The sequence below is a fragment of the Nelusetta ayraudi genome, unplaced genomic scaffold (assembly GCF_046127955.1).
Source record: "Nelusetta ayraudi isolate G7.1 ecotype Tasmania unplaced genomic scaffold, CSIRO-AGI_Nayr_v1 ptg000065l, whole genome shotgun sequence".
NCBI classification, from domain to species: Eukaryota; Metazoa; Chordata; class Actinopteri; order Tetraodontiformes; family Monacanthidae; genus Nelusetta; species Nelusetta ayraudi.
Genome location: NW_027466115.1, coordinates 50,786 through 63,066, shown reverse-complemented (window position 1 = coordinate 63,066; position 12,281 = coordinate 50,786). Strand labels below are relative to the sequence as shown.

The window sequence follows — 12,281 nt, the reverse complement described above, 5'->3', positions numbered from 1 at the left end:
CGGCTGGAGAAGCGGGAAGGTCAAGCCACAATATCACGTTTCAACACGAGAGTCAATCCACGTCTCACCCCATCAGTCACAACTCTTCTGATGAGGCACCCGCTGACCCAAGGTAACCCCCACCCCTCCCCCCAACCTGTCACTGTCTGCCCCTGATAAGCCAAGGCTGCTGGTCCCACTGGCCCACTGGGAGGAGGCTGTGTGTCCTCCCACCACCCTCTTTTGTTTGTGTCCTCACAAACAAAAACATCCTCATCCTCCCCCCTCCCCCTCCTCCTCATCCTCCTCCTCCCCCTCCCCTTCCTCCTCCTCCTCCTCGTCTCCCTCCCCCTCCTCCTCATCCTCCCTCCTCCCCCTCCTCCTCATCCTCCTCCTCCTCCCCCCCCTCCCCCTCCCCCTCCTCCTCATCCTCCTCCTCCCCCCCCTTCCTCCTCCTCCTCCTCCTCCCCCTCCTCCTCCTCCTCCTCAGCCCCCTCCCCTTCCTCCTCCTCCTCCTCGTCTCCCTCCCCCTCCTCCTCCTCCTCATCCTCTTCCACCCCCTCCCCCCCCTCCCCCTCCTCCTCCTCCACCTCCTCCCCCTCCTCCTCCTCCTCACCTCCACCTCCTCCTCATCCTCCTCCTCCTCACCTCCACCTCCTCCTCATCCTCCTCCTCCTCCTCCTCTGGCCTTCTCAGCAATGCACCTCATCAGTTGTGCCTGGCTTAATTTCAAATGAGCCAGTGAAAAAACTAGCGACGGAGTTCTCTGTTGCTGATTTGTGCATTGAAGTGCTGAAAAGGTGCATTTACAGTGCATATACATATATATATATATATATATATATATATATATATATATATATATATATATATATATATATATATATATATATATATATACGTATATATATATATATATATACATATATATATATATATATATATATATATATATATATATATATATGTATATATATATATATATATACATATATATATATATATATGTATATATATATATATATATACATATATATATATATACATATATATATGTATATATACATATATATATATATATATATGCATATATATATATGTATATATATATATATATATATGTATATATGTATATATATATATATACATATCAAATTCTTTTTTATTTTATATATGCACACACACATATAGATAAGTACATTTCCCACTTGGCCACTCGGGCCACTGATGACTCAGAGGTGAACGTCGACCAGCACTCAACTTTTGCAGTGTTTGAATTACAGCCGTGCTGATCGTCCTCCTGTTGCCGCCTTGCTAAAAGTGACTGCGGCCAGGCGGCAAATTGAAAGACGAGGAGCCTCGCTTTCTGCCCTGCAGATCTTTGGCAAATCTGTGCACATTAAAATCACATTTGGCTGATGTACTATCATTATTATATTATTATTATTACAGTGAAGTACCTCTTTGAACACAAGAGTCGGCCAAATCCCTGTGTGTGTGTGTGTGTGTGTGTGTGTGTGTGTGTGTGTGTGTCTGGCGGGAGGGTGGGAGTGGGGGTGGGGGGTTCAGTCCCTATGGGGGCTGAAAGTTAACACCTGTCACTGTCAGCAGTCTAGCCGCTGCCGCCAGAGGTCACCTTGTGTCTGCTGGCCTCCAACACCTCACATCCCCGACCGCCGCTCAGCCCTCCTCTCAGAGAGGGATGGATAAGGGTGACGCTCCTGGGCATCGACCCCTATCAGCCAGAAGACTCCTCCCCTGTCCTCCCCGGACCTCCTCCTCCCCCTCCATCCTCTCCAGACTTGTATTTGGCTGCTCAAACTCTCTCTCTCTCTCCCTCTGTTTCCACAAAATTGCTGCTGCTGCCGGAACATTTTCCTCCTCACTCGTCGCTTCCATTTGCCCCCACTCTCTCTTTCCGATTACACTTTGAAGTGTCTCTGCTCTGCCGCTTCGCTCCAGATGGGATTTTTTTTTTTTTTTTTTTGTATGAGGCGTCCATATGGTGAAGAGCCCATAGAAAGTGGTTTGCTGAACAGTTTTGAGTTTTTTTTTTTTTTTTTTCAAACCATTTATTCCATCTCACTCCAGGTGGATGGTTATTGGCCGGCATTAGCCCCCCCCCGCCCCCCTCCGACTGGATGGAGCCTGCTGGAGGTGAAGTGGAGTCACCGCCTTTAAACTCTCGCTGCTGATTTTTTTCTATACGCTCTTCTCGCAGTCATTTCTACGCAGTGCGAACACTTCCTGTTTTTGGGGGGTTTTGTTCATCAGCTTATCAGAAGAATCGATCGCCATCATTTCTCACTTCCTGTCTGTCTGTTCACCATTGCAATGATTTAGCTTCTTAAAGAATCTTTGTCCGTTTTTTATTTTATCTCTTTTATCTCTTTTATCTCTCTATCCACTTTATGGCTGAGAATCTTTCTTCATCTGTCAACCCTGTACCCACACACACACACACACACACACACACACACACACTCCCTGCTAGCCTCCTAATCTGCTGCGATGCTGCGGATGAGACGACAGGTGGTGGCCATCCAATCATAATGGGAAATGAGCTGGTAATGGAGAACAGATTTCTCTGTTCCTAATATCAGACATTCAAAAAAAAAAAGACTATCTCAGGGTTTTTCTTTCTTTGCTTTAAATGACTTCAACCCGGGCAAATCATTTCAAATCTTCTTTTTGTCAGATTTCAGCTTCAGAACGGTCATTAAATTAGCTTTATTGCAGAGTAATTCAAAGCCTGGAGCAGATTTTCGCCTCCCGCTGTTGAGCGACGGGCCATTGGCTCGATGAGCTGGCGGTAGCATATGTTGATGTTTGCATAATCAGAGTCACAGTTCAGACATTTCCAGGCACCAGAGGCAAAATGTCCAAACAGGCTGTTTTCAGACAGAAAAAAAAAAAAATCTGTCATCCAAATCTGTCCATTAACTCAATGATCCACTCAGGGGCAAAGCGTAGCCAGAGGCTAGCAGGCGGGCAGGAGGTATCTTCTCTTCATCTTCTCTTCTTCTTTTCCTTTTTTCATTCTCTGTTTTGTCTTGAAACACTTTAGTTGTTGTTCCTATTTCTCTGACCATGATCCAGACCATAATTCTACCCATGCACTTTAACATCACTTCACCTCATTTTGCTCTCCATGACCGCTCTTGGGTCACAGAGAGACTTGCTTCAAAAGGAGCTTGAAGTCACCCCAAGCTTTCCTTTTTTTCCCCTCAATCTTTCTTTCTCAGAGTTTCAACAAACGTTTTTGTTTTATATAGCGGTGGTGGTTTCCAGATGAACAGGACGACTGGTTTCCCACGGTTCCCAGCACTACCGCCAGAGGAAGGAACTCTCTCATCACAGTTGAGTCATCAGAGCTTCATGTCTGAGTGTTGTGGTCATTTTGGTTTCTTCTCTGCACTTCATCGGACTCTTTAACTTCTAACTAGTCTTTGCACTTTTCATGTCTACAAAATCCACCGTCTCAAACAGGAGTGGGCAAATGTTTTTGACTGGTTGGCCACAAAGGGTTCTAAGATAAGTTCTAAGACGGGCCGGAGCAGGAGGAGATGGATGGAGTGTTTTAGAGACACACCTCATCGGAGAAATAAATATATCATTTATTTTTTAAAGCATCATCATGCCTGAATGTCAATTGAAAATTAATAAAAGCATTAGAATGAAAATATCTGTCTTTGAAGCCCCACAGCATTGAGCTCTTTATCAAAATGACTCTTAAAACACAGCAGAAATTGATGAAATACAGCTATTTTATCACTTACTTACGAATTAAAATAATTCCTTCAAGTTCAGCGGGCCGGACTAAAAAGCTTAATGGGCCATATGTGGCCATTCCTGGTCTGAAACATTGATTCTCCTTTCCTTTTCTCACAGGCACTTTTTTACTAAGGATCATCTGTTGTTTCTTATCGCAGGGAAGGAAAAAAGCTCAAATTGGATTTGCGCCCTGCGAGGCTGCTTGCCTCACCGCTCAAGCGCTCTGACGGTGCGATAAGGCTCTCTGCAAGACAAAATCGCAGCTCATTGTTGCCGCCAAACACCATTTAGTGGATATTAGCCTGGAGCGGTGGCCTCCACCCAGTGACCTCTGCTGAAGCTTGTTGGAAAGTTGTCGGCTGTTTTTTGGAAATGAGAGCTGAGAGACACAAAAAAAAAAGTCCACTCGCCTTCCACCCAGGACTTTATTAACTCGCTGACTAGGGTTTTTTTTATTTTTATTATATATATATATCTTTTTAGCTATAATTCATCTACCCCGGCTTTTATTTCTCTCATCTCTCAGGGGAAGGTCTGAGACGCTGACGAACATCTCAACCCTCTGCACGCCTCTGCACTTTTTGTGCGGTTAGTTCCATCAGCGGAACGTTCTAGTGGCTGAGGGAAGGAGAGCGTGCAGGCTCTTTGTCTCTGAGCAGCGGCGGCCGGCTCCAGTTTTAATAAATCATCGCTCTGCTCTCCGCCTCTCTTTGTCCCTTTCACTCCTTATCTCCGCCGCCCGGCCTTCCGTTCCTCTACACGGCGGTGGCCGCGACGCTCTTTTTCTTCCTCTTCTTCATCTTCTTCTTCTTCCTCCTCCTCTGCCTCCACTGTCGTCTTTATCTCCACTCAGCTGCCAATCTTCTGGCTCTGCCTACAGTCCCTCTAGTTGGCTGCAGCTCCTGATTCCTTTTCAGAGGCTCTAATCATTCCCTCAGTCACTCAGAGGATCCCCTCGCTCCGACGCCTCCTGTGGGAGCGCCACAGCTCCTCTCTCGCATCGACGCCCGCTGGCATTATTACTGAAGAACACCTCTCTGAGCTTTCTGTTTTTCCCATGCGTGACAGCTACAGTTCGTTAAAGTGTGTAGGTGTGTGTGTGTGTGTGTGTGTGTGGGTGTGTGCATCGCATCCACGGATGTAGAAAATCCTGGGGGAAAAAAGAGTGCAGCGTTGCTAAAATTCACTTTGCACTCACTCTGCAGTGCCAAAGAGCACCAAAAAAAGTGTCGGAATTTTTCTGGTTGTGATGACACAGGGGGCGCTAACGTCTCTCCCAGGTTTAGCGACCACCACCCCACCCACCCACCCGCCCCCCAAGCAAAAGTTGACTCCGTCCCTCTGAGACTGCCTTGTTTCCGTCAATCCAAACTCCATCCAGCATTCACACTGTAAAGGGAACAAAGTCTCGCATTTGAATTCCTGCTCAATTACCACAGCGACCGGACAGCGGTGGTGGGAGACCCTTGTCTGTCTCTCTGTCTCTCCATCTCTCTCTCTCTGTCTGTCTCTCTCTCCCCCTCAGTGAGCACTGATGCAAAAAAATAAAATACACAGCGATGCAAAACCCCAGTTAAGAGCCCTCAATCTGCCAGATCTCAATCTGATCTGTGTCTCCCTCCCTCCCTCCCTCCACCCTACCACTCTGCACCCCCCCCCCCCCCCCCCCCACACTCCTACCCTCCCCTCCGCACTGCTTCATTTAGCTAATTAGGTGCTTTACAATCGCCAGCTTTTGCTTGCGTGAGGATAAGGCGCTAATTGTTTCCTGGTGTACGGTATCGAGGGGAAGGGAAGTGTGCCCCCCCCCGCCACCACCCCTGAGCACCGTCGTGGCGATTTGACTCGCTGCAGCAGAAGAAGACACAGAATCACTTTCACTCGCTGCTGGTTAAAGAGAAAATGGATCCCAGTCTCAGGTGTGTGCATGCAAAGGTTTACTTTATTAGGAGTGAGACAGTCTGTTACAAGAAAGATTCAAATCTGCATAATAATCAGTCGTTCTTTTCTTCTTCCTGTGTTTTTTTTTTTATTGTATACTGAGAAGATGGAGGATAATTCACACCTATTGCTGCCAGGTCTCTCAATTATTCTTAATATGCTGCTGAAAAATGCTGGATAAACAGATTGGATTGTGATTCTTGTACGGGTGAAGAAGCACATTGTGATTTGCATCTTATTTAAATATAATTAGCAGCGTCTGCAGCATCAGTGCACTGAACTGGCACTTTTTTAAAGCAAAAAGTCGACTTTGGACAACTCCAGGCTATTTATACACCCACTTCTTTCCACTCTTTTAGCTGCTAGCTTCAGGTTGATGGCAGCTCATGCACGCCAGGTCGAACCAGACAAACAAAAAGTGCATCATCCGGTTTGACTATCAGGTCCCGATGTTTTATTCCATTGTGTAAATTTCATCTTTGAGCATCTAAACTGGCTAAAGTTGAGCAAATCTAAAACACGGAGGCCTGAACAGAACTGATCTGTTGACGGCATGTGAGGTCGACGGCTCGCTCGGCAGACAGCTCTGCGGTGGCGACAGCGGGGTGGACGCGGCCCGCGGCGTCTTTTCAATCTCAGCGGTAAACAGTCGCAGCAGCGGGAGACTGAGAATCAGCCAGCGGGGTTTTAACATTCCGGTCCAGCGACACCTCCGACAGACAGCACGCTGCTTTTCTCTTACTGTGAGGTGACACACACACACAAACACTCCATTATGGGAGAGGCCACACACACACACACACACACACACACACACACACACACACACACACACACACACACACACACACACACACACACACACACAGACAGACACTCCCTCGCCTCCTGCGGATGAAGACAAGAGAGAAAGACTAACAGGCCGCCTTCTCATCACTCTCCCACCTGTTATCTCGTCATGGTGAGGAGGCCACGCCCACCTGCCTGCATCACCTCGCCGTTGACCTTGTCGGGTGGTGATGTTTTGATTTTGACTTTTCTTCCTTAAAATAAAAAAAAGTCAAAAGTGTTGCTTTGTTTGACTCTCATCTGAAAAATCATTGACTCCGGTTTGTGTTTTCAGGACAGCGATAATCCCCCTCACTACTGCTGCCGCTGCCGCTGCTGCTGCTGCTGCTGCTGCTGCTGGACGGTCCTCTTCTAAATGTCAGGTTGCCACGGAGTCGCCCTCTTATAATTGCAGAGGAGCTAAATGTTAACTGGAGAGAGTGAGTGAGAGAGGGAGAGAAACACTCTGAGACTTGTGGAGAAGCTCTTTAACTTTAAAGGTGCTGTGTCACACCTCGTTTCAGACCTTTCGATGCAGCAGCCTCTTCCATCTATGTCTCTATTACCCAGAAGCTATCCAGTCCTCTGAGAAGCAGAGTATTTAGCCCTCTGTTTACACTCTCCTGTTAAAAAAAAAAAACCTCTGGGTTTGATTCTCTGGACACATGTGAAGCTTCTCTGCACCTTCAGCTTGTTTGGAAGAGGGCGGCGCTAACACCTGGCTGGGGGGTGTGGGCACTAATATAGACTCGTAGGAGAGGCAGGGGGAGGGGTCAGTGCCCTTTAGGAACTCATGATGTCAAGTTGTTTAGCGCATACTTTCTAAAAAAAAAAAACTGAAGCAAGGAAATAGTTTGTCGAGTTCAGTGACAGAAAAACACTGCTAAAGTCAGCGTTCCAGAAATCCCTCTCGGAATGCTGATGAGAGGGTCCAAGCCGGAAGAGAGCGGCACTGGCTCCGCTGGCTGCAACACAAGACACGAGCGGAGGTGAGAGTCAGGACCCATGTCCTGTGTTGCAGCCGGCAGCTCAGCCTGCCTGGTCTGGTGGTCTCCTCCGTCCTCCGTCCTCCGTCCTCCGTCCTCCGTCTTCCATCCAGGCCGACGGCTGGACCACTGCAGAGAGGAAGACAAAAGAGACTGAGGGACGGGACAGGGGTGAAGGGGTGAGGGTGATGGAGGGGGTGGTGGTGATTGGGTGAGGGAACTGAAACAGTTTCTATGTAGAGCAGAAGAAGAAGAGGGAGCACAGACAAGAGATGAATGAGAGGAGGGATTGGAAAAAAACTAATGGAGAAGGATGAGTGGCACAAGGCGTGATGCACCTCTGAAAAAATGTTGCTGCAGCCCTAATTGTCTGACTCCAAGGTTAATGACGACCGAGGGAGGAGGACTAGGACGAGGAAGGAGGAGGGAAATAAAACCCTCACACAGTGTACCTGCAGCATCTCAGTGTGAAGAGGCTCAGCCGGTCCAGGCGGAACACAGCGCCACAACCACACAGAGAATAATAATTATCGCAGCCGTCAGCCGCGTATCGAATTCAGATCAGCTGGGCAGATTTGTGGGAGGGGGTGGTCGCTGCTGCTGCTGCTGCTGCTGCTGCTGCTGCCAGTGGGGGGAGCAGTTTTTCACCAGAGAGCAAGGAGGCGTGTCATCAACATCCAAACAGCCTCTGAGTCTCCATTAGACTCACCCTGGCTCACTCTCTCTCTCTCTCTCTCTCTCTCTCTCTAAAGGTCGGCACTGAGTCAACTCACCAAAAGACCGAAAGGTTCTGGAAATGTCACGGCTTCAACAGTCGCCTCCTCAGTGGAGCGTTGACGGGTCGGCGAAGAAAAACCACCAACATAACCAATGATGTGACTCTGTGGTGTCGGCTGTTATGTTTTTTGGGGGGCTTTGGTGCGGTTGCGAGTCCTTGGGGTCCATGGAAAACAGCCAGTCGTGAGGAGCCCATTGACAGCGCGATGCGGAGAAAGGAGGAGACGGATCATAGCAGATAAAGAAGATGAAGAATAGATAGAAGATTCAATAAAGCAGCTTCTTCCTTCTCCAAATCTTCTTCTTCTGCAGTGTTTCAGGACACAGTGGAACAGACTCTGATTGGTCGCCCAGTGAGACCAATTTAAGAAAAAAACAAACAAAACAAAACGGTGTCTTCTGAAGTTTGGCAAGATGGACGAGCAGGATCTGAGAGAGCAAATCTGAGCCAAGGTTACTTTGGCGATGCGGAGCAGCGACCCAGTCGTGCTTTTTATTGTTCGCTCACCTAGTTAGTTCCCCCGTATGGAAATAGGTCCAACCTAGATTTTTAGGACCGCCGGGACGCCAACTCTGAGGACGAGACACAGAAAGAAAAGAGGGAAGTAGAAATAGTAGAGGAGAGCCGGAGGGCAGGATCCTCTTCGTTTAACCTCCTTTTCTCTTCTGTCAATTAACCTCGCATAAAAAAACATTCTTTCAAAGGAGAAGACGAGAAAAGAGGTCAGCGTTGGGACTTAAAGAGATTTGGAAAAAGAGACGCTGCCTGATTCCTGCACAGGGTGCAACTGGCCATCAGCCCCCCAAAGTCTCAACGTCACGTAGGACATTGGATATAAATACTGATTGGTAATTGAAGCCAATGTATCTACAAAGTGCTGATGGCTGCAGGAGGAGGACGCCTGAAATGAAAATTTTCAGTTGAAACAGCTTCTGGACAAACACAGGGCCATCGTGTGCCATCGTCCGCAGGTAAAACCGGCACTGTAAAAAAAAAACACACACACACACACAAAAAGCATTGTCATTGTGCTGTGAAGCCGGCTTACACCTGAGAGCAGCGCCAAAGCTTTTTTGGAGGACAAAAAGCCTCTTTATACTCGAGAAAAAAGAGGGAAAAAAAGCATAATGGAAGATGGTTTTACGTTTCCCGACCGTTCGGCTCTCCTTGATATTCCACGTGTGTGCACGGTGGGATTATAGAGACTGTAGCCGGTCGCTTCACGAAGTCCCGCCCCCTTCTGTGAAAGAGCCACTGTTCTCACTCTCTCCCTCGCTGGGTTCTGGATGCCGGGATCATCCCAAACCAAAACAAGCAGTGTTTGTACGGTCGAAACCTCTTTGTTCTCCTCAAAACTGATTATGCACAGCGGGGAAAACAGACGGTGGCAGCAGCAGCAGCACCCAGCAGCAGCAGCACCCAGCAGCAGCAGCACCCAGCAGCAGCAGCAGCAGCACCCAGCAGCAGCAGCAGCAGCAGCAGCAGCAGCAGCAGCAGCAGCAGCAGCAGCGCCTGCATCCAGCGACTCTCACTAATAGACTTTTCCCTTCACTTCGTTCATTCCTGGCCTCCAAAGATGGAGTTGGATTCTACAGGGATTCAGTCAGTCAGTCTTCCTCTGAGGGATTGTGGTGGTTGTTAATAGAAAAAGAGATAGAAGAGAAAAGGAACAATGATAAAAGAGGAGCCGAAAGAAGAAGAACTAGAAGAAGCAGGAGAAGAAGAAAAGAAGAAGAAAAGGAGAAGGAGGAGGAGGTCGGAACAAGCAGATGACCTCCTTCTTCCTCTGTCAAGTGTTTCCCGCAAACCTGGAAGCACAATCTGTTCTGAAGTGGGAAACACGCAGGAGCGAGGAGGGGTGAGAAGGCGGGGGATGAAAGTGCGGCCGAGCTCGCACACAGTCGAGTGACTCAGCCATCGTCGCAAACAACCTGCACGCAGCCAGTAATCACTTCAAAAGATGACATTAAAATTAGATTTATCGGACGAGACGGCGGCCACGGAACAACAACTGTTTCCAGGCCGGAGGGGGGCGGAGCTTCTCGTCGCAGTCCAGCCAGTCATGTGTGACCACCAGCATCAATCCAGGTCCCCACATTCTGCTCTGTTCTCACTGTTCGTGCACCTCCTCGGCCGAGAAAGGTCTAGATTACTGCATGTTTGGCCCAACGAGGTGGTCTGAGAGGGCGGAGCCAGCACCTGGCCAGGAGCCGGGTGCGGTTACTCTTCATGACGTCACGGAGGGATCATTCGTGTTTTTGAAAAGTGCAGCAGGCACAGATCGCTGCAGAAAACATTTCGCTAAAGTTGGTTTTAGATGACGTGATGCCTTCAATGGTGCTGTGAGTGACTTCAGGTTAGCGCCACCTGTGGACTGTGTGTGGCCAATCAGCTGCGGATTAGCTGCCAAACTCTACCAGGACCCGGCACAGAATCAGACTAGCTGGATAATTAAAGATCCCATCAAGCCGAAAACGCAGCTCATCAGGCTGAACCGGCACGTCTGGTTGGGAGAGTGATCAAGTTGTGTAACTGCCTCAGCGGACGCACTCTGCTGTTTGTTTCTCCTCCCGAGCTCTCTGTCCATCACCAGCGCTCCTGCTGTTCCTGCAGCAGCCGCCGCCTCTGTGACCTCTGCCACTGGCGCCGCCCTGATCGCTGATGGTGACAGGACATCTTGTGACCAAACACCCCCCCCATCCCATCCGCTCCCCTTGTGACTGAAAGAGGAGCCCTGCTGACACAGGAGCTGGTCTCCAGCAGTCCATCACTGTCTGAGCACAGCTGTGGCAGGTAAAGTTCCAATCCTGCCACCAAATTCTCACTGCCAACTGCTGTGTGTGCTGTGTGCTGTGTGTGTGTGTGTGTGTGTGTGTGTGTGTGCGTGTGTGTGTTGTATTTGGGATAATCCCATCACATCACATCACATCACATCACACCACGTCACATTATATCCCTTTAACAGGCCTCACAAGCAGCACGACGCTCGACCTCCACGTCCACTTCCTGCATCCCTGCAGGGACGTTGGTCTGAACTGGACGCTGCTAGAGCCAGATGATGAGATTCTCATATCATCACAACAACAACAACAACAACAACAACTATAAGGGTTGTCTGGTTAGAGCATTAATGGTGAGATGACCCGAGATGGCACCTGCAGCAGGACACATCTGTGACCGCCTGTGTGTGTGTCTCTCTCTATCGCTCTCTCTCTCTCTATCGCTCTCTCTCTCTATCGCTCTCTGGCTCACACAGCGTCCAGGCTCAATTTCAGTCCCCCGGGTGCTGCAGGTAAAATCCTTTTATCGGCCGACTGCTCGTGCATGGAGCGGCTGGAGAGGGGAGCAGCCTGGCTGGCAGCGGCTGATAAAGTGAGGATTTACTCCCGGATATATAAAAAAAAGAAAGAATGACGAGCAGTCCAGCACACTTTAGCGCTTACTCCACCAGTTTCTGGACAAGCCTGATGATTTAATATCTCCTGCATTCTCTCTCTCTCTCTCTCTCTCTCTCTCTCTCTCTCTCTCTCTCTCACACACACACACACACACACACACACACACACACACACACACACACACACACACACACCATGACCCTACTCCCTTACTCTATCGAGCTGAGCTGTGAAAGAAGCACCTGGACAACAGTCGCATCATAAACAGGCAGACAGTCTGATAAAGATATTACATTTTAATTGTGGTCAAATAATGATGAACGAGTAAAACTCAAAATAAAGCCAAATCTTTACGCTGCTTAACTTCCAAGAGCTTCCATGACCGCCTGTGTATCAGGAATAGGGTGATGATTTTTAAGAGTCATTTCTTACTGAAATGATTATTAATAATTGCAGGACGGTCGACCTACCGCAGGTAGCTGAGGCGAGACGTGCGTAAAGCGCACCGGTCCACAGATCCAGCCGTCCGCGGAGAGGAGCGGCGGAAGCTGCGGCTGATGTCGTCGTAAAAGCAGCGGCGGGATTAAAGCGTCTAAA

At 48.6% G+C, this 12,281-nt stretch overlaps 2 long non-coding RNA genes across 3 annotated transcripts in view; one reads left to right on the top strand and one right to left on the bottom strand.

Annotated features, from left to right (window-relative positions):
• Positions 1–12,281, top strand: part of LOC142898435 (uncharacterized) — a 16,251-nt gene extending 3,970 nt beyond the window's left edge. Inside the window, exon 3 of one of the 2 annotated variants that reach the window (XR_012928592.1) lies at positions 12,141–12,281. This is a non-coding gene — a long non-coding RNA (uncharacterized LOC142898435). Of the gene's footprint in view, positions 1–2,070; positions 2,137–12,140 lie in introns of those variants that run through there. The other variant, XR_012928593.1, reaches the window with a different exon arrangement.
• On the bottom strand, positions 6,126–7,592 carry LOC142898436 (uncharacterized). The gene is made up of 2 exons (XR_012928594.1): positions 6,640–7,592; positions 6,126–6,435 (listed from the first exon to the last, which is right to left on the bottom strand). It is a non-coding gene; the product is annotated as an uncharacterized LOC142898436 (long non-coding RNA).